Here is a 20,371-nt window from a genome sequence, read left to right on the forward strand (position 1 = left end):
GAAGTGGAGGCAGTAGTAATCAACAGTTATTGAACCCCAGAGGGCGACTGTTTCTCAGCGAGCTACAGTATATTACGGCCTGCCGCTCGCAGAGTGGCCCACTCCGTATTATAGCCGCGGACAAATTACACCCTTCCCAACTAAATCCATTCACTGTCACAGATAGGTGGTCCCGCAGGAGACCGTGGTGCCAAAGTGACTACACTGCTAAAGATTTAGACCTCTGCCGGACAATTGGAAAGCGCATGCCCATATTGACTACGTCACGTCTGGGGACGAAAAAAGTGGAGAGCAATGCAATGTCTACTGCTGTACATTTTGCAAGTAGAGGTATTCACCGTGGAGTTCATTTCTTTCTGAGAAAGAGCAGAATATTGCAGAACCATAAAAAACCTTAAATCACAAAGAGACTCAAACTTTTACTTTTTATAGGGCTTAAGACACAGAATACAAATGGCACATTGTGAGATTAAAGCTTTGGGTGAAATACGACAACGTGGCATCTTTCATCTGCTGTTGAAGAGAAAAAGGCTTCTGTTTATTCTGCAGTCTTAAATTTTGGATGTTACGTGGTATTTCAAGGACAAATGCACATAGACGTGCATTAAGATATGCATCAAGAGCTGTGCTCGCATCCTTATGAGGGTTGTAGCATTTTGAGATGGCTAGGATTTACGAAAGCTCTTATTTGAGATATAAAGAATATGAAGATGGAATTTTTTGAAAAATGTTTTCCAAATATGTATTAACCAGATCCGAAATTATAATTTTTCCCCAGGTGAAAATTTACCATCCATAAATATTGATACTAGATCAAATTCTGATTGTAAACTTTCTAAGGTAAAAACCGAGTGATGTTAAATTGTGCAATTATAGTTGCACAATGAAAATTAAGCCTCTTTTAGGAACATTTTAGTTTTGCACTGCAAATTATTTTCATAGTGATACATCCTCCCCTTCAAATTGTTTTTATTTGTGCGAAAAAAACTATTTGATCTTTGTAAAGTACAATTAAAAGTAACCATTATTGGAGTATTTGTTGTACTAAACTTAATTTAGTTTTATTAAAAAAAAAAAATATTCATGTGTAGTGTTTTGTTTCTGTACTATTTTACAGTATTGACAAAGGCATTACAATATAAAAAGAACTTTAAGAGGCATTCATGTTTTTTATTGATAACCAAAAAACCTCAATGGTCTTAAACATAGGCTTCATTATCCTTTTTAACCAAAACATAACTCAGACTTTTTGTAAGATCTTCACATTTGGTGCATCACTCTGGTTCTGTTTTAGTCACCAAGCTAAATATATATAAGGAGTTTGGTTCCAAAACGCAATAAATCAATGTTGACTAATTTGGGTAAAATGTGTTTTCTATACCAATAAAGTGACGAGATAAAAAACACTATTTTCTATTAACAACTTTCACATAGCATATTTAGGTTATAATAACATTAAAAAATAAAATACATCATTTCATTTTCAAAGATTTATTATAAAAACGGAATGTTTTTTCAGCAATTTTTTTTTTCAAAATGCTATAAATCTATTGAATAAATAAATGTGCATTCATCTTTGGCGTGTTATATTCATTTAGTTGACTAGTGGTATACACTGATTAAAAAAAATAAACATTAATGGCATTAATCAAAACACTTACTTTGTCATATTAAGAACACTGTCATTGCTGCTGTTATACTTGAGAAGTCGCCGCTGAACTTTTTTGACAGCGATCAGCCTCTCTCATAAATTATTTGATTTTGATGACTTAAGTTTCTTTCCCGCCACAGAAAACCACCATAGGTTTATCAATGCTATCAAAATTTCTATTTTGTATTTGTTTGTTTGTTGATCACGAAGTACAAAGTAGATGAGAAAAACTATAATTCCGTGTGTATTCAACAAGCCGCCATTGTTGTTTACAATGTGTGGAATAGTGCACTGTAATTTGTTGAAAGGATTTATTGCATTCTGCAAAGAAGGGGGACTGGGGTTTATTACATTTTGGGGGGGAAAGGAGAAAAGATAACAAAATAACACAACAGATTTTGGATTTTGCGTAAAATAAAGAATTGACTTTTTAATACTGCCTAATACAATACTGATTTTGTCTGTAACTATTTTTTAAAATGGTGTTTATCACGTTTTAAACCAAACTCTTTATAAACTGTAACAAATGACTTTTAATATGAACTGCATTAGGGGAACCTAAAAACAACCTAATGTTTATGGTGCACGACACTGGAGGCATGAACCTTGTTAAGATTTCACTCAGACATCCTAAAGCTGTTTTAGTAGGAAAATTTTTTTTCTGGAGTGATGATTATATGGCTCAGAGAAGCTGTGGAAGCCCCTCATCCATCATTAGCTGATGGGGTCTAACCACCCACCTATCATGCAGTGTGCTTTGTATCATCACTCTATATCACATACCATAATAAATGACATTTATTAAACCAATATCAGCAGGTGAAACAACACCAACCCCTCCTGATTACTCTGTACATATGCATCACATATGCTTAATTTGCAGAGACAATTATACAGTAAAAGTCTCCCAAAAAGTGTAAAATATAAAAATATTGTGGAGTGCACGATTTCTGAAAAGCACTTTGGAAAAGGGAGTCGGGCCGACTACCAAAACACACTTGTAGCCAATCAGCAGTTAGGAGTGTGACTACTTAACGACATCGTTGGGTTGCGTATGTGCACTGCAAAAAAAGATTTTTTTTCAAGAATCTTAGTATTTTTGTCTTGTTTTCATTAAAAATATCTAAAAACTCTTAAATAAAGATGCATTTTCTTGATGAGCAAAACGACCCAAGAAAATAAGTCTAGTTTTTAGACAAAAAATATCAAATTTAAGTAATTTTGTGCATAAAACAAGCAAAAAAAATCAGCCAATGGAATAAGACATGTTTTGCTGATTTGTTCTTGTACTGTATGAAGTAAAATGAAGCTGAAGTGAAAAGAATGATGTCATCAAAATTATTGATCCAAATTGTCGGAAGTAAGATACTGTCATTAAGTAAGTTTGAAATGCTTTTTTTGCAATTCTGTCAATGTTTTGGGGCATACTAGTTTATAAATGAAGAGTTTTGTTGCAAAACAAGATAAATCCATTTTTTTACATTTTTGTCAAAACATGATTATTATTATGTTATTATGTTATTATTTTGTTTTATGGTGCTACTTCGCTGTATTTTTTAAGTTATGAAGGTTTAAATCAAAACAAACCAACTGCAGTTGCATTGAAATTAATTGGAATGCACAATCAAAAAACAAGATTTCTGAACAATAAAAAAAACGGTGGTTATCTCGTTTTGCAACGAAACTCTTAAACTTTTTTCAACCAACCATTGGGCTGTAATTTAACCTGTGCTGGGTTGATTCGATCCAAAATGCTATCCTTATTTACCCAAAACTAAAAATTCTGTCATCATTTAATCACCCTGAAGTTTTTACAAACTTGTATAAATGTCTTTGTACTGATAAACACAAAGAAAGATATTTTGAGGAATGTTTGTAACCAAAACGACCAGAACCCCCACACTGCAAAAAAAATGACTTTCTTACTTAGCAATGACAGATATTTTTGCTTGTTTTCAGAATACTATGGAAGTCTATGGGGATTCTGATTGGTTTGGTTACAAACATTCCCCAAAATATCAAAATGTCTTCCCAAAATAACAAAATGACAGAATTTTCATTTTTGTGCGAACTATCCCTTTATGACTAACATATTCATACTAAAAGCTAATAACCCTCAGTTTTGATTTCATGGAGGTGATGTTGAAATAACAGTATATTTTATAAATATAGATTTCTTTAACAAATTATGTTCTTCAACAAAAACTCAGAGAATTCATTTCATCCCATGATAGTTTTGGCCGCACAAATCATACACCAGACTGTAAAATGCGATTTGCAAACGGCAGCACTTCTGGACTTTGAAATGACATATAGGTTTCGAAAATTTGGCCTCCACAAGCAATAGAAAATACAAAATAGTGATTTATAACCTTTTAATCCATTATAGAGAGGCATTACTGCAGTAGATTAGAAGAACAATGACAGAGAGCTGAACTGTATTTGAGGCCTTTTTAATGAGATGAACCACATATCCCGAATCAATAATAATTTGCTTAAATGGCAAAAAGAGAGGCGTAAATAGCAGAAATGTGACACGAAGCTGACGTTACACAACACAGTCAGCCGATATATAATCAGGTGACTATAAATCAGATTCATGCAGTAATCTATATTCTTATTAACAACGTCACCGTTGCAGAATGTAACACGGTCAAAATTATAGCTCACGTCAGACGGGTGGATATTGTGGGAGCCCACTGAAGCATGCAAACCATGCCGGGAGTGAAATTATGTTCCCGATCCATCAAACCTGGGATTTACCGATGGTATTTTGCTTCATGTGACTCTACAATTCTAGAAAGTGTGAATGATATCCTTTGTTAAAGACGGAGGTATGGCGGTGTTTTGGGTTTGACAGGAAACATTGGGTTGAGTTATGTAATAGATTGGGATGTTTGTAATGGATATAATCATGAATGCACATTCTGGGCTTCCCTATCAAACTACGCTGAGCATAATGCGTTTCCATTGCTGTCGGGTTGTTCATTTAAAAATTGACTGTAATATCCCCAGCGTTGGGCAGACAGTTTGATGTTTCCTCTTGGAAATGAACTCTGTCAAGTGCAATAACAATTGATGTTTGATATGCAAAAACAAGACGGGTCACCAACACTCATATTCGCTTTCCTTTATAAATTAGATACAATCGCAGCTTTGAATTTTATAAAGAGTATTTTAAGTTCGCAAAGCTAATCAAGACATTAATTTAGAATATTGTTTTATTAAAAGATTGCAATTGATTTGTCCATTAATCATGTTATGCCAGAGCGAATGTGTGAATGATAATTGAGATCTATATATTTTTGACCCATAATTGGTAAATATTGGACGGAACACACAGCTGGGTTAAAATTGACCCAGTGCTGGGTTGTTTTACCCAAATGCTGGGTTATTATACCCCATGGTTGCATAACAACAACCCAATATTGGGTCATTTTTAACCCAGCATGTGTTCTGTCCAATATTTACCAATTATGGGTCAAAAATAACCCAGCTATTTTACAGTGTAGACAACCAAATACATAAAGTCTGAATAAAACTTTAACATTTTATACAAAACTTTAAAAATTTTAAACAATCATTGTAAAGAAAACTAATTGTCTACGTATTTGCCTCTAAATCCATGTTTTTCGCACAATGTTTTTTTTTTTTTTAAAAACTCAGGGTTACATCATAGTTGGCGAATTTGTCTCTGGTAATGTGCACTAAAGTCATTTCTTTTCTGCCGACCGGTCTGGTTTCGTAGATGAGACCATCTGGTCATGTCCAGATTTTGTGTCAGCATGCCGGCTGAGTGGCTTCCTTCGGCTTTGTTGTAGTTGTTTTGCATAAGGTCTTGTTTTACATCTCAGTATATCTTATAATCTAATGCTTCACAGTGAACTCAGGCTATAGCAAAAAATAGAAAATTGTTGTATTAAGTTTTGCAATAAAATGTATAATGACATTTAAACATGGTCAGAGGCAAAATCTGTTTATAAGTGGAACAGGACTTGGTTTCATTATTTCAATTGCAATGATACAATTGCTTAAATGAATCGAACGCAAATATGCATTTTTGTTGCTATAACTGTCAAGCAAACACGTCTATCTGAGATCCAGCAACACACGCATGTGTGACAGTAGCGATAAAGCCAAAAAACATCACATGCAATACAACCATATTATACTGTTTTTTAACACCCACAGTGTTTGTGTGATGAGGGAGGAGGAATGGTGATGTAATTGCTGTAGAGGCCAGCAATTACATCATTCTTAATTTTGCACATAAACAAACATACAAACATTTTACTACCAGTGTAACAGGGTGCTTTAATGAAAGCATAGAAGAGGTGAATCCATGTGCAAAAGGTGTTTATTTAGTAAAATCCCAAAAAGGGCCAGCAAACAAATCCAGTCAGGGTAATCCACAATCAGAATCCAAATAACAGGCGATATATCAGGGCAGGCGGCAAACAGGCAATAAATCCAAATAAACAGGCAATGGTCAAACACAGGCAGATGCAGGTAACAGATAAACAGATAAACAGATTCAGGATACAGGCAAATACAAACAGAATGTGGCGATGTAATAATCAGCAGTGAACAGGTATACAGGAAGTGCTTAAATACAAAACAGACAGGAAGTGTGAAGCGTGACATGGCAGGATGTATATCAAAATAAAAGCCAGAACAGAACAGGATGTCAAAATAAAAGTCCAAAATGCAAAAATACACAGAATACAGAAAACACAGAAAAAAACCATTACATAACCCCCCCTCTAAAGGGCGACTCCCGGAGCCCAACATACACATAATAAAGTCCAATAGAGGGTGGGCGGGCGGGCCAGGACCTCTTGGCGAAGGCAGGGCAGTTCAGGAGAGGTCCTGGGTCATATGGCCAGGATGGTCCAGGGTCGTGGGGCCAGCATGGTCCTGGATCATGGGGCAGATGCGGGCCTGGGTCATGGGGCAGATGCGGGCCTGGGTCATGGGGCAGATGCGGGCCTGGGTCATGGGGCAGATGCGGGCGTGGGTCCTGGGGCAGATGCGGGCCTTGGTCATGGGGCAGATGCGGGCCTGGGTCATGGGGCAGATGCGGGCCTGGGTCATGGGGCAGATGCGGGCCTGGGTCATGGGGCAGATGCGGGCCTGGGTCATGGGGCAGATGCGGGCCTGGGTCATGGGGCAGATGCGGGCCTGGGTCATGGGGCAGATGCGGGCCTGGGTCATGGGGCAGGCTTGGACCTGGGTCATGGGGCAGGCTTGGACCTGGGTCATGGGGCAGGCTTGGACCTGGGTCATGGGGCAGGCTTGGACCTGGGTCATGGGGCAGGCTTGGACCTGGGTCATGGGGCAGGCTTGGACCTGGGTCATGGGGCAGGCTTGGACCAGGATCATGGGGCAGGCTTGGACCAGGGTCATGGGGCAGGCTTGGACCAGGATCATTGGGCAGACATGGAGCTATATCATGAGGCAGGAATAGACCTGGAACACAAGGAAAGGAAGGGTCCGAGCACACTTCGGCCTCCGCCTTGGTGTCCTCTGCCTCCTTCCTGTGTCCGGGTACTACCCCCCCAAAAAAAAACTTGGGAAAGCTTCCGTGGACCAGGGTGATGATATTCCAGATGGTGGACCAGACGAATCAGATGAGTCAGTTGAGCCAGGTGAATCAGACGGGACAGGTGAGCCAGGTAAGCCAGACGAACCAGACGGGACAGACGAATCAGGCGAGACAGACGAATCAGGCAGGACAGACGAATCAGGCAGGACAGACGAATCAGGCAGGACAGACGAATCAGGCAGGACAGACGAATCAGGCAGGACAGACGAATCAGGCAGGACAGACGAATCAGGCAGGACAGACGAATCAGATGAGTCGGTCAGATCAGATGAGTCGGTCAGATCAGATGAGTCGGTCAGATCAGATGAGTCGGTCAGATCAGATGAGTCGGTCAGATCAGATGAGTCGGTCAGATCAGATGAGTCGGTCAGATCAGATGAGTCGGTCAGATCAGATGAGTCGGTCAGATCAGATGAGTCGGGCAGATCAGATGAGTCGGGCAGATCAGATGAGTCGGGCAGATCAGATGAGTCGGGCAGATCAGATGAGTCGGGCAGATCAGATGAGTCGGGCAGATCAGATGAGACGGGCAGATCAGATGAGACGGGCAGATCAGATGAGACGGGCAGATCAGATGAGACGGGCAGATCAGATGAGACGGGCAGATCAGATGAGACGGGCAGATCAGATGAGACGGGCAGATCAGATTCAGGGTCTTGAGGAACCTCGGGAACAAACAAACAGAAGGCAGACCAAACGCACCACAGGGCCATGGCAAATTCAAGAATGTCACAGTCAATGAGGCATACCTCTGTGGCGGTTGGTTCAGGCAGGGCGGCCATCTTGATGATAGGTGCAGGGTGAACAATAGCCCTCATCAGTGCAGGTGTGGTGGTGATGATGGCCCTCTGAGTCTCAGGTGCAGGGATAACAGTAGCTCTCTCCAAAACAGGTGCGAGTGCAGAGACAGGCAGGATGGCGGCCATTTTAGGGACAGGCAGGATGGCGGCCATCTTGGGAACAGGCAGGGTGGCGGCCATTTTAGGGACAGGCAGGGTGGCGGCCATTTTGGGAGCAGGCATGGTGGCTGCCATTTTGGGAGCAGGCATGGTGGCGGCCATTTTGGAATCAGGCAGGACATAAACAGGTTTGGGCAGAACGGGCAGAACATGGCTAGGTGTGTGGTGAATATTCCCTGGTTCATTATCCACCACACCCACAGTGAACGGAGAGCCACACAATAACAGGGCAAAGTCTATATAACTCTCCAGGGACCAGGCAGACATATCGTGTGGCATACACAAACGCAACCACTCATCAAGAGCATTATAAAAAAATGGTTTTAAAGTGTCCTCATCAAAATGTACCTGGTTCGATAATTCCAGAAAGTCACTCACAAAATCCTCAATGGGCCGGTGGTTCTGACGGAGTGCAAGCAGTGCAAAAACAGGTTTCATGGTGCTGGTGGGAGATTACTGACCTTCGCTGGATTCCGGGTTATGGCTGATTATTCTGTAACAGAGTGCTTTAAAGAAAGCATAGAAGAGGTGAATCCATGTGCAAAAGGTGTTTATTTAGTAAAATCCCAAAAAGGGCCAGCAAACAAATCCAGTCAGGGTAATCCACAATCAGAATCCAAATAACAGGCGATATATCAGGGCAGGCGGCAAACAGGCAATAAATCCAAATAAACAGGCAATGGTCAAACACAGGCAGATGCAGGTAACAGATTAACAGATTCAGGATACAGGCAAATACAAACAGAATGTGGCGATGTAATAATCAGCAGTGAACAGGTATACAGGAAGTGCTTAAATACAAAACAGACAGGAAGTGTGAAGCGTGACATGGCATGATGTATATCAAAATAAAAGCCAGAACAGAACAGGATGTCAAAGTAAAAGTCCAAAATGCAAAAATACACAGAATACAGAAAACACAGAACAAAACCATTACAACCAGGAATAATTGAAATAATATTAATATAATAACATTCATCATTATCATCATAATAATAATAATAATCATAATAATCAAACCATATGAAAATGTACTGTGGTTTTACTACAATAACCATACTTTAACTATTCTATTTATCGCAAAGCCACCATGGTCTCATTTAAACAAATCTGACTATAGTATAACTATGAAATTTGTAATAAAAACATGGTAATCGATAAGCCAAAACAATGTTATTACTATAATGTTAATATAATAAAAATAGTTAATTTTCATAAGAATTATTACTATTTGTTTATAACAAATAATGTAAGATGCAAATTCTGTTTGACTATGGTAAAAGGTGGATGCTACAGCGTTGCTATACAGTTACTAAGGTGTTCTAGGCTGTTGGCATATTGTTGGGTTTCTAGTGTTTTCTTAAAGGGCACCTATGATCCAAATCACGATTTTACATGTTGACGATATGCAAAAGGTACAAACAAGTAAATGATCACGCGAGTATTCGTCTCCAACGTAATCTCTTTTCTTGGATTACAACAAACACACGGATTGTAGGCAACAGTTTACTTCCTGGAATTGGTGATATAGTCAAGATCGACATTATCATAATTCCTCCCGCTTTTGACTCTCAGCCTGTAAGTTAACTCCTGTTAGCATTGCATTGTGCGCGAATCTTTCAAACATGGTAAGGAGCGTCACATTTCAGTCTGACGTCAGAGGTATTCAGGCCAATCACGTACAGATTAGCCGACACAGCGCTTTTTTAGATCGATGAGTTTTGTACAAAATCTGTGCGTTTCAGGAAGAGAGTGAAATCTGGTGAATATATGGTATGTGGACAATAATGTGTTTTTTGAGCCATAAACCATGCAAACACATTGTATTATAACAAATACACAAAATAACGTTGCTTTTTAGAAATGAAATAGGTGCTAGGGGTGGGCGGATCGATCTAAATATCGATAGTATCGATGCCAACACTGGTATTGGTATCAGATCGATACAATTTTAATTAAATCGATACTTCAATTTAAATATTTCTCCTCTACGTTCATTATACTTTGCTCGTGTCTTCTACCTCTACAATCCTGAGCAAACGCTTCTTTCACATCCTGGCCCACTTTGCTACTCCTCCCCCTCCTTCTGCTCTGCTGTGATTCGTTGTTGTGTCGTCATGTGACTCACTGACACAACGCGCCGAGGAGCAGCGAACTGAGTGAGAGATCAGGATGGCCGAGAGGAAGAGAAGCGTTGTTTGGAGCTATTTTACGGCTCTAAATAATAATACTGTAACTTGATACGTGTAAAAAGTAATAATTGTATGCACTTTATTTCATTTGCTTTTAAAACCAGAAAAAAATGAGAGAACTTTGTTATTCTTTATTTAAAAAAAAAATTAATTCTACAGTTCCTAATAACTAATAATTTTGTGTACTTCAATACTTTAATAAAAAAGCCTAAAGAATTTATCATTCATTCACCTCAGAAATAATGACATACTGCTCTCTCCTACACAAAAGTATTTTTTTAAGTAAAAAGTATCGGATTGGTATCGGAATCGGCAATACTGACCCTATATGTATTTGGTATCGGATCGATGCCAAATTTTGCAGTATCGCCCACCACTAATAGGTGCACTTTAAAGTTTACTAGATGCTAGTCTCGCATAGACCTTCATACTGAAGGCCATATGACTAGAATAGCATATAAAGCAACCATGTTTAGCTTTGTGCCGTGTCAAGTTTAGGGACGAGGAAATGTCTCCACAATAACATATTGGTGTGCAACCAGTTAATCATTCATTCACGAACGTTTATGGCAAACATGTTAAAACACACTAGATTCCAATAATTGTGTCAAGCAAAAACCATTGGACGTCTTTTAAAAACTTTATGCCGTGAACCTTGCATACTTTTCATCTATGTGTCGTTTCCAGGTGGATCGTTAAGGAAAGCGACACACAGGTCTCCCGGAAATCCTGTTTAATTTTCCGTATAATCTACATTAGTTTCTATAGCAATGATGTTGCGTGAAAGGGTTTGCAAAGCTGTGCTTGACTTGCTAGCTCTCGCTGCATGCTCATGTCATACGCCGATCTGTCTGGGCAGCGCCACATGAAGTCAAACATGTTGTCTTACAATTTGACAATGTGTAGCCGCAGTTCACCTGAAGCAGTGACAACAACACGAAGCAGTGGCCAAAATGTAGATGGCTGGAATATGAGGTTTTGTTCGATGCTGCCCTGTCCAACGGCACTTTGACAACAACACAACAACCTTGCCTCTGCAATGACGTCCGATGTTTTATGTACAAATATGTATACATTCTGAGTTACTAATATGATCTATTTTGGTGCAAAGTTGTACTTTTTGAAAGGGTACAGCTAGGGAATCCCATTTTTCTGGCAGTGCCCTTAATCCATTTAAAATCCTTTTAATAATAATATGCTAGAAAGACTGACACTATTTTGAGTGACATGAGTATATGTGTGGCTATCGGGAGCAAATCATATTTTTTGGATAAGACATCTGGTTGAGGTTTACAATGTGTCCGCCCCCACTCCAGTCTTCTGAAAGAAACGCACAGTGTTTTAATAATCAGTGGGCTGGAGATGCTAAGGATGAATTGTGTAGTATGTGGCAGGGTGTCATCTGTACTAAGCACTAGGTGTCACACACTGAGAGCTGGAAGCTACAGCTGTAAAAGTAGGCGGGTTTTTGTATCTAACAACCTGAAGCGGATGACACATGAGTCACGGAGCGAGCATGTACGTTCCATTCATAAGAGAAATATGCTAATGCCACAAGACTATTAAAATAACAGTTTCCAATTGTTATAAGCACCTCCAAAAAGGGAAGTTTCAGTAGTGGAAAATAAGCAGAGACACAGTACAATACTCAAACCAATAGAAGTTGCATCAGCCAATAAAGTTTCTATAGGGCAGTTTCCCAGACCAAAGCCGTTTCTCAATGTCAAGGAAGAATCCTCGGAAGCCAGTATTTTGAGGATGCTACGTCATCGATGTCCGTCGAAGGACTGTTCCAATGTTGAGGATCCTCGGATTTTCAGCCAAGGACTGAGTCCTTCGTTTGAGAAATATCCCATATACAGGAAAGGATGCATATGTATTCACCCACAATCCTATGCGCGCAGCACCGAAAGCACACCTTTATTGACGCAATGACGCAATAACGTGTACTTACTAGCCTGTTCCATTTAACGTGTTCTCCGAATGCTTAAAAGGAGCCTCGCCTAGCCTCTGAAGGAAGTGACTTGTAAGGACTAGTCCTGCCAAGGAAGTATCCTTGACATTGAGAAACGGTTCGAGTTTAGATTAATCCATGACTAGTCTTTAGATATACTAGGGCATTTAAGTAGTTTTTAAAACCAAACCATACAAAAATCAATACTGGTGTGCATCTTGAGAACAAACAATAGCACTGATAAGATATGAAAATACAAGGTATTTGAATTTAAGGCAGCTCAAACATGCATTTTAATCTGAGACTAGGATAAGGCCTGTCAGGGAAACTGCCCCTATACGTTTAATGGGCACTGCCCATCAGGCGGTTACCGGACTGACTTTGGTGCGGTCCGTGGGCGTGTCGTCTGAAGCTACGACTATACTCATAAACTGAAAAGCTGAAAATTGCAGGTATGTGAGAATTTCTTTGGTATTCACCGACATCTCTTCTTACATGCATACGCACGCAGCATCGCTCTCTAATACAGCTGGCGGGAGTCGCTGTCAGAGCAGATTGGGAGTCAGAGTCGAGCCATTCATCACCCTGCTCTGCCGCGCCGTCTGTTATACTAACAGCCTCACGCAAGGGCCTGTCTACCACTGCTGGAGTTTCCATAGAAAGCTCGCACCGGGGATCGCGCCATTAATCCTAAACAATAACTTCAGCTGGAAGGCTTTGATACGTCTAAGTGTGCAAGCAATTCACAAGTGCATTCTCCTCCTTTAAATAAATGACAGGCTTGACTTGTGTGCGACGCTGCGTTGCACATCGTGAATTACTTTCACGTTCACAAAGACGCTTAGTGTCACATATTTACTGTTACATAATGACATATGGTTCTTTTATGGCATCTTGAAGTCTTCACTAGCACCACGTGAAAAAAATAGCCTGATCTCACGAGAATTCGTACATATTTTATGAGTTTGCTAATTTGCATGAATTCGTAAAACGTATGATTATCATAAAATAACTAACGCAACCCCATCACTAACCCCAACATCACAGGGGCAAAGGCAAGCATACAAAAATGTACAAATGTGGTCGTGCGAATTCATACGAATTAGCCCCCTTGTAAAATACGTACGAATTGCCATGAGATAACCTTGACTAAAACTAGATTATTTGGATGATACCAAAAGGATGTCAAAGATGTACGATTTTCATAAAATAACTAACAAAACTCCACCCCTAACCCCAACGTCACAGGGGCAAAGGCAAGCGTACAAAAATGTACAAATGTGGTCGTGCGAATTCATACGAATTAGCCCCCTTGTAAAATACGTACGCATTGCCATGAGATAACCTTGACTAAAACTAGATTATTTGGATGATACCAAAAGGATGTCAAAGATGTACGATTTTCATAAAATAACTAACAAAACTCCACCCCTAACCCCAACGTCACAGGGGCAAAGGCAAATCATACAAAAATGTACAATGTGGTCGTACGAATTTAAAAAAATTACCCACCTCGTAAAACACGTACAAATTGCCATGAGATAGCATTGACTAGCGTTGACTAAAACTAGTTCATTTGGATGACACTAAAATGTTGTACGAAAACTTATGATTATCATAAGAATAACTAACCCCAACGTCACAGGGGCAAAGGCAAGTTGTAAAACAATGTACATAAAATATGTACAAACTGCCATGAGATGATACCAAAAGGTTGGATAATAACAAAAACTGTACTGAGTTTTTAAGTTTTTAAAGTGTAATGAGACATTACAGTTTCAACTTTTACTCTGGTGAATTGATACACATACAATTAAAAAACATTATTCATATTGCTTCTGGGACTCATTTATGGGTTTTTCCTTTCATCCAGGGATACAACTGACTGACAGCAACTTGGTCAAGGAGACACACAATAGAAACACATCATGGAAGAACATCACACAGACAGAGAGAGAGAGAGAGAGAGAGAGAAAGAGAGAGAGAGAGAGAGAGAGAGAGAGGAACTGTTCAATGACAGCCCTCTTTAAATCGGACCAACCTTTAAAAGGGCTTCAAACCTCTGTGGACGAACAGAAGGCTGGAGAAAGGGAGGTTGCAACAGATATAAGGGCAAGCATGAGAATAAAGGAAAAACTGATGAAAACTACAGAAACAGAGCTAACCGCATAGTCTGAAAAGGATTTTTGAAGCTGGGGACCTAAATGCTGATGGTGATAAAATCCTTGAACTCCGATAACTGTCTGGTGTATATTGCATAAAAACTTGAGAAGAATGTACACTTACGGTTTTGGCAGACGCTTTTATCCAAAGTAACTTAGAGTGCAGGGTATATATTTCTTTTACCAGTATATGAGTTTTCTGGGATCTAACCAATGACCTTGTATTGCTAACGCAATGCTTTACCAGTTGAGTGTACTTTTTCAAATAAGTATAAACTCTAATTTGATTGGTTAACATTTACATTTTTTTCATCACACCAGTTAATTACTGTGTTACATAATTGATAACCCCACTCCTTATCACCATAAAAGGTCAAAATAAATTAGGCTATTCGCACTAGAAGTCAGGTCTGATGTAAAAACATTGTGGGCTGGGTTTCCCAATAACGATTGAACTTAGCACTTAAGAGCGCTTTCTAGAAGCTACTTAACGAACATTCGTTGTTCATTTACGTGCGTTTCCCAAAGATGCACGTGAAACGATCGCCCGCAGCTGGGTTTTAAGTGCTACTTACTGTACGAGTCGCTATCCGTTTGTCAAGTGCTGAAATGTCACCAATAGAATGACTCGAATTTGTAGCAGACGCTTGTTTAGGCTAATGATCTTCAGCCGATGTGCACTAATATTTTTAATAATATATTTTCATTATTGTTCAATGACTTTTTAAATGTTTTAATAATTTGTTAAATATTATTTTCCGTATTTAGTTAGGACTCGTCCCACTGCGAAATGCCTTCTGTGTTTCTATTATAGTTTCTATTTGTTGTTTATTATCTATGTTTATTTATTATTATGGATTATTGCATTGTACTGTAAATATTTATTTGGTTTCTTTAATTAGATGCCATTTCCCTTCAAAACAATGTTTAGATGAATTATAGCAGCAATCGGTATGAACCATTTATCAATTTGCTATACCAACTTTTACCAAAATACAAAAAACTTTTACCAACTTGTACAAAATACATTTTCCTTCTTTATAAATTTATGTTTAGTCATTTAAATTTGATTTCTCATTTGAATTTTAAATATATTATATTATATATTTAATATAAAATAAACAAAGAAGAACCCAATTAATAAATAAACATTTAAAAACATTACATTATCGTCATTGCAGGATTGCAATTTGCTGGTTGTCCTGTAGGTGACCTTGTAACTCTGTTGTCTTACGATGAACTTATGAATGAACGATTACTCCAGAGCACTCGTAGATCTACGATGATTTTCAAGTGCAACTTAAGTTATGAAGCTTTTGGGAAACAGCCCGTAATTCTAAGATGATTCGTACGATCGTTTTTACGATCTACTAAGCCTTATGATGCTTTTGGGAAACCCGGCCGTGCTCGGTACATCACACATTCGATGTGGGGGAGGCAAAGAGTAATCAGTCTTTTGGTGTTCAAACACACGAGCGTCTACACCACAAATGCAATGCATGAATGCGTTTTCGACTACCTCTGAAGGTGGTTGAAAGTGGACGAGCTCAAATCGTTTCACACCCTGTTTACACTTGTATTTAGCGTCATCCACTTGTGATCCGATTGACCAAAACGCATCCTAATATCAATGGTAAACAGGGCCTTTGTAGTAGAAAAAGGGTCTAAAGCAGGGGTGTCAAACCCATTTGATGGTGAATAACGTCACAATGTGAGGGCATAACTTTTTTAAACCTTAGTCTGTTGATAATTTTGTTAATATTAACTAAACAAACTACAAATTAACTAGCAAAAAAAACTAGAAAAACTTACCGCTCTGTGAAAACTACATTTCACCAGTCCTCAGAAACATTAACATAACAATCATAATCCCTTTTCACACAGACATTACGGAAAATAAACGGAAAATGACAGCCCTTTTTAAATCGGACCAACCTTTAAAAGGGCTTCAAACCTCTGTGGAGGCTGGAGGATTCCCGTTTTTTTTCCGGGATCATGTTAAAGGAACAGTATGTAATAAATTTATATCAATTAATCATAAAATGTCCCTGATATGTCACTAGACATTAAGAAATCATTTTCATTTCAAATACTTATATCACTGACGACAGTGGTCCGGCCAGGATATTGTCATTTAAAAAGTGGAGTTGCAGCCCTCAACTGATGTTTATGTTGTCATGTTGTGTATTGGCCACCAGTTGTGTGATTGCAGTACCAGTTTTAGCCACAAGTTTTGTGATTGCAATACCAGTTTTGGCCACAATCCTACATACTGTTCCTTTAAGTGTTTAAAGTCCTACACTTGGTAGTTTCTTCTCCGCAGTGTCTGTAGTTTGGTTATTATCCATTATTTCTCTCTCCAGAAACCACTCGCGTGCATTTTTGTTTATGATAAGACTTTAAAATTCTGTCTTCCTGCAGAATGATCTCAGCTTCAGAGTGGATTTGAAAAGCTCCCTGATCTCTGCTTTTATCCATTTTGCAGACAATTCTCTTCGAGAATGTTGATCTGCATGTAAATCCCTCATTTTAAAGAGCTGAACCATAACTTCATTGTCACTACAACACGCCCATTACGGCATTGTTTCTGCGTCTTGTTTGTCAACAGCTATCTTACAGCAATGTTACTAGGTCCTCTTTCCGAAAGTGATCCCAGAACATTTACGAGACGTGTTTGCATTCACACAGAAGCCTGTCTGCCAATTTTATAGGTATTTGGGATCTGGGATCAAAGTGCTGTGTGAATGAGGTTATAATTAAACATATACACATAAATTTACATCTGTAAATTTGTGGTCTTAGGTAAAAAGTCTTAACTTAACTTCCTCTGTATAAAACCTAAACAGAATTATACCTTATGCTCTCAGTATTGCCAAATAAATAATTCATAAATCATGAACTTTTCTTTGAAATATATTTGTAAGAATAGTCATTTAGCAAAGAAAGTGGTAGATTTGTAAAGTATTACAGTACCTAGTATACTGTAAAAAATACTTTGCTGCCTTAAATTTTTTTGTTAAATCAACTCAGATTTACAAGTCATGTCAACAGAAATGAGTTGTCACAACTTATAAAATATAGTTGAGAAAAGTCAACTTATTTTTATAAGTTATAACAACTCACCTGTAGTTATAACAACTCATCTATAGTCAAGATAAATAACAGTAAGTTGAAATGACTTGTAAAACCGATTTTATTCAACAAAAAATTTTAAGGCAGCAAAGTATTTTTTACAGTGTACAGTTTAGAGTCAAAAATATGTAAGTGCTTTCTTACATTTTTTCGACAACAGGATCAACATTATCAGCTTTGGGGCAGTTGCTGCTCTCATTTCTAAATGTTTGTGAGTGAGTCCTGACCAGCCACAATATATATATATATAAACTTTTCTAACCTAGAACCCACTGCTGTTCGTTTGGTGTCGCCATCGTGGTTTACGGCAAAAACTGATTCATGGCCGTTTCATCCACGCACGGCGTCTGCCACAAAGAGCAATGCTCGCTGAAACAGCAAAATGGTTGGGTGCACGAGGACCGCGTGAGGTCCGTCTATGCTTCACCTGTAAAACTGTCTGCGTTTTGCCTGAAAGGGTTTTTAAAATATGTATTTAATATTTAATAATAAATCATGATGGGCCAGATGGACACCTTTGCTGGCCATATGTTTGACACCCCTGGTCTACAGAATATGAATGGTTCTTTTGAATGAGATGTTTTTTTTTTTTTTAACTAAGGATCCACCGAATATTCGGCATCCATTGGGCCGAAATTAGCAAAATAGCATCTTTCTGTGACGCTTCAAAATGCTCCAAATTGCAGACATGTTTGCTGCATTTATAAAGCGTGCAGTCTTGTCACTCTTTGTTAGTTGCTATTTGATTGCATCATGAAAAACTTTATTGTTCTATAAAATTTATTTGGTCAACTAAAACACAACTGAAAACTTTTATTGCTATTTCAGCTAAAAAGTTTCGTTTTCGAAACATTCGCTGCATCCCTAATGGGAGCAAAAACGCACCCTGTTTAGTGCCAATATTTTTAATATACATTCAAAATAACAAAGGTTAAAGTTTGTAAAGGTTAAGCTGCACTTGACTGCATTCTATTAATGCAATCTATTAATTTCTCATATCAATATAACATCATGAACTGGCTTGAGTTTAATTTTTCTCCCTTTAAAGATTTGCATTAAGTGGTCTAAATAAATAGCGCCTCTTTCAATGATGTTTTCCTAGTAAAGTCAGCTAGAAATAATAATTGCGCTGGGTGTTGTGGCTCCCAGAGATGAATTATAAACTCAAGGCAGAGCTGTCAGGCGGTCCGAGGGGATTCGGTCAGGAAGCTGGCGTCTATGGGTGAGCAAGTGTGTGTTTGTTTATGTGTGTACTGGTTTGGTACTTTCAGAGTTTGGTTACTTATTAAAGTCTCGACAGCTGTCCGCACATTGTGTGTGACATTGTAACTGAATGGAGGGCGGTGACACCTGTCAGAAACTACTCAAATGCAGAGTAGTTCTCCATTTATCAAAAGTATGACAATTTAGTGATAGCGAGTGGCAGAAGACAGCATACATTATGTAATCTGAAAGATGTAATTTGAAATCCACTCATTTGTAAGGGCAACACTTGTTTACCTGTCTGACACAGAGAAGACTTCGGTATCACACTATGGTAAAACTTGAAGGCCAGTTATGATATGACTGTATGTTTGAATTCAACAAGAACATAATATGTAAACGTTGAGTTTGTCTTTTGATTTTGGAAAATGTTTTATTTTCAACTAATAAAGTAGAACTGCTTTGTTTTGACATAGATACTCTCATAGTGGTTTTACCCCAACCCTGTTTAATGATCTAGCTTTTGCTTGTTCCTTATTATTAACGATATTTTGGAAGTTTTCATTATCCGTTGGGATTCAGTAGCCTCTCTCCTTTCTGACAAAGTCCAAAACAACAGCAACTAAAACAACTTTCAATTCCCCCTTTTGCCAAACCCACACACATACTGGGTGACTCCTGTGGGACTGCCATAGTGCTTGGCGTGAGATGTGGATTCAAGGTCAGAGTGAGTATGATGCTCTCCAGAGAGTCATTACTGCATTCTGTCTGCTGTAGGGAGAAGATGAATGAAGCTCTGTGTATTCAGCCTTCATCTGAGCAACATCAGGACCATCCCTATCAGAGTCTCTCAACACACATCCCTCCATCTCTCAATGGTATTCTTTTGTTTATCCAGGCTGTTTGGGAATTTCACATGGGATGATGGCAGGTTTTCTTTGCTAGTGTGGAGCAGGACAATCTCTGTTCTTCATATCTCTTTCCTTGACTGTATCTTCTCCGGTAAAGATATAGTAGTGATTGATGGTAAGGGCTCTAGGGCTTTGAGGATCCATCTATGTTGCAAGTTATTGGATGGAAGAAATCAACTTGACATTAGAACTTGTAGTTGTACAAACCAAAGCAATCTTACAGCAATTCATAACTATTTAACAAATGACGTGGTGTATTTGATCTCATTTGTACATTATATATGATCAGCTTTACCTCAGTGTCGCTGGGTTTAGTTTGAAGTTTTTCTACGTTTCACTTTCGTACAAATTCATACGAACTAGACACCTTTTAAAATATTTACGGATTCCTGTGAGATGAGGCTGTCCAAACGTATTTTGAGTTTTGGGATTTCACCTACAGTACACACTTAAAAAATGCTGGGTTATTTTCAAGCCATCATTTTTTTCAAAAATGGACAATCTCAACCCAACTTTGGGTTCGTCCCTTTTTGACCCAACACTAGTTTGAAAAAAAAACAGCATTTTTTTTAGAGTTTACTTTACTTTCAAGGACAAGAGGA

At 38.6% G+C, this 20,371-nt stretch overlaps 1 protein-coding gene across 2 annotated transcripts in view; it reads right to left on the bottom strand.

The window, feature by feature from the left end:
- Window positions 1-20,371, bottom strand: part of erbb4a (erb-b2 receptor tyrosine kinase 4a) — a 200,096-nt gene that overhangs the window by 86,870 nt on the left and 92,855 nt on the right. The gene's annotated exons all lie outside the window — the stretch shown is intronic.

This window comes from Misgurnus anguillicaudatus, chromosome 3 (assembly GCF_027580225.2).
Source record: "Misgurnus anguillicaudatus chromosome 3, ASM2758022v2, whole genome shotgun sequence".
Lineage (NCBI taxonomy): Eukaryota > Metazoa > Chordata > Actinopteri > Cypriniformes > Cobitidae > Misgurnus > Misgurnus anguillicaudatus.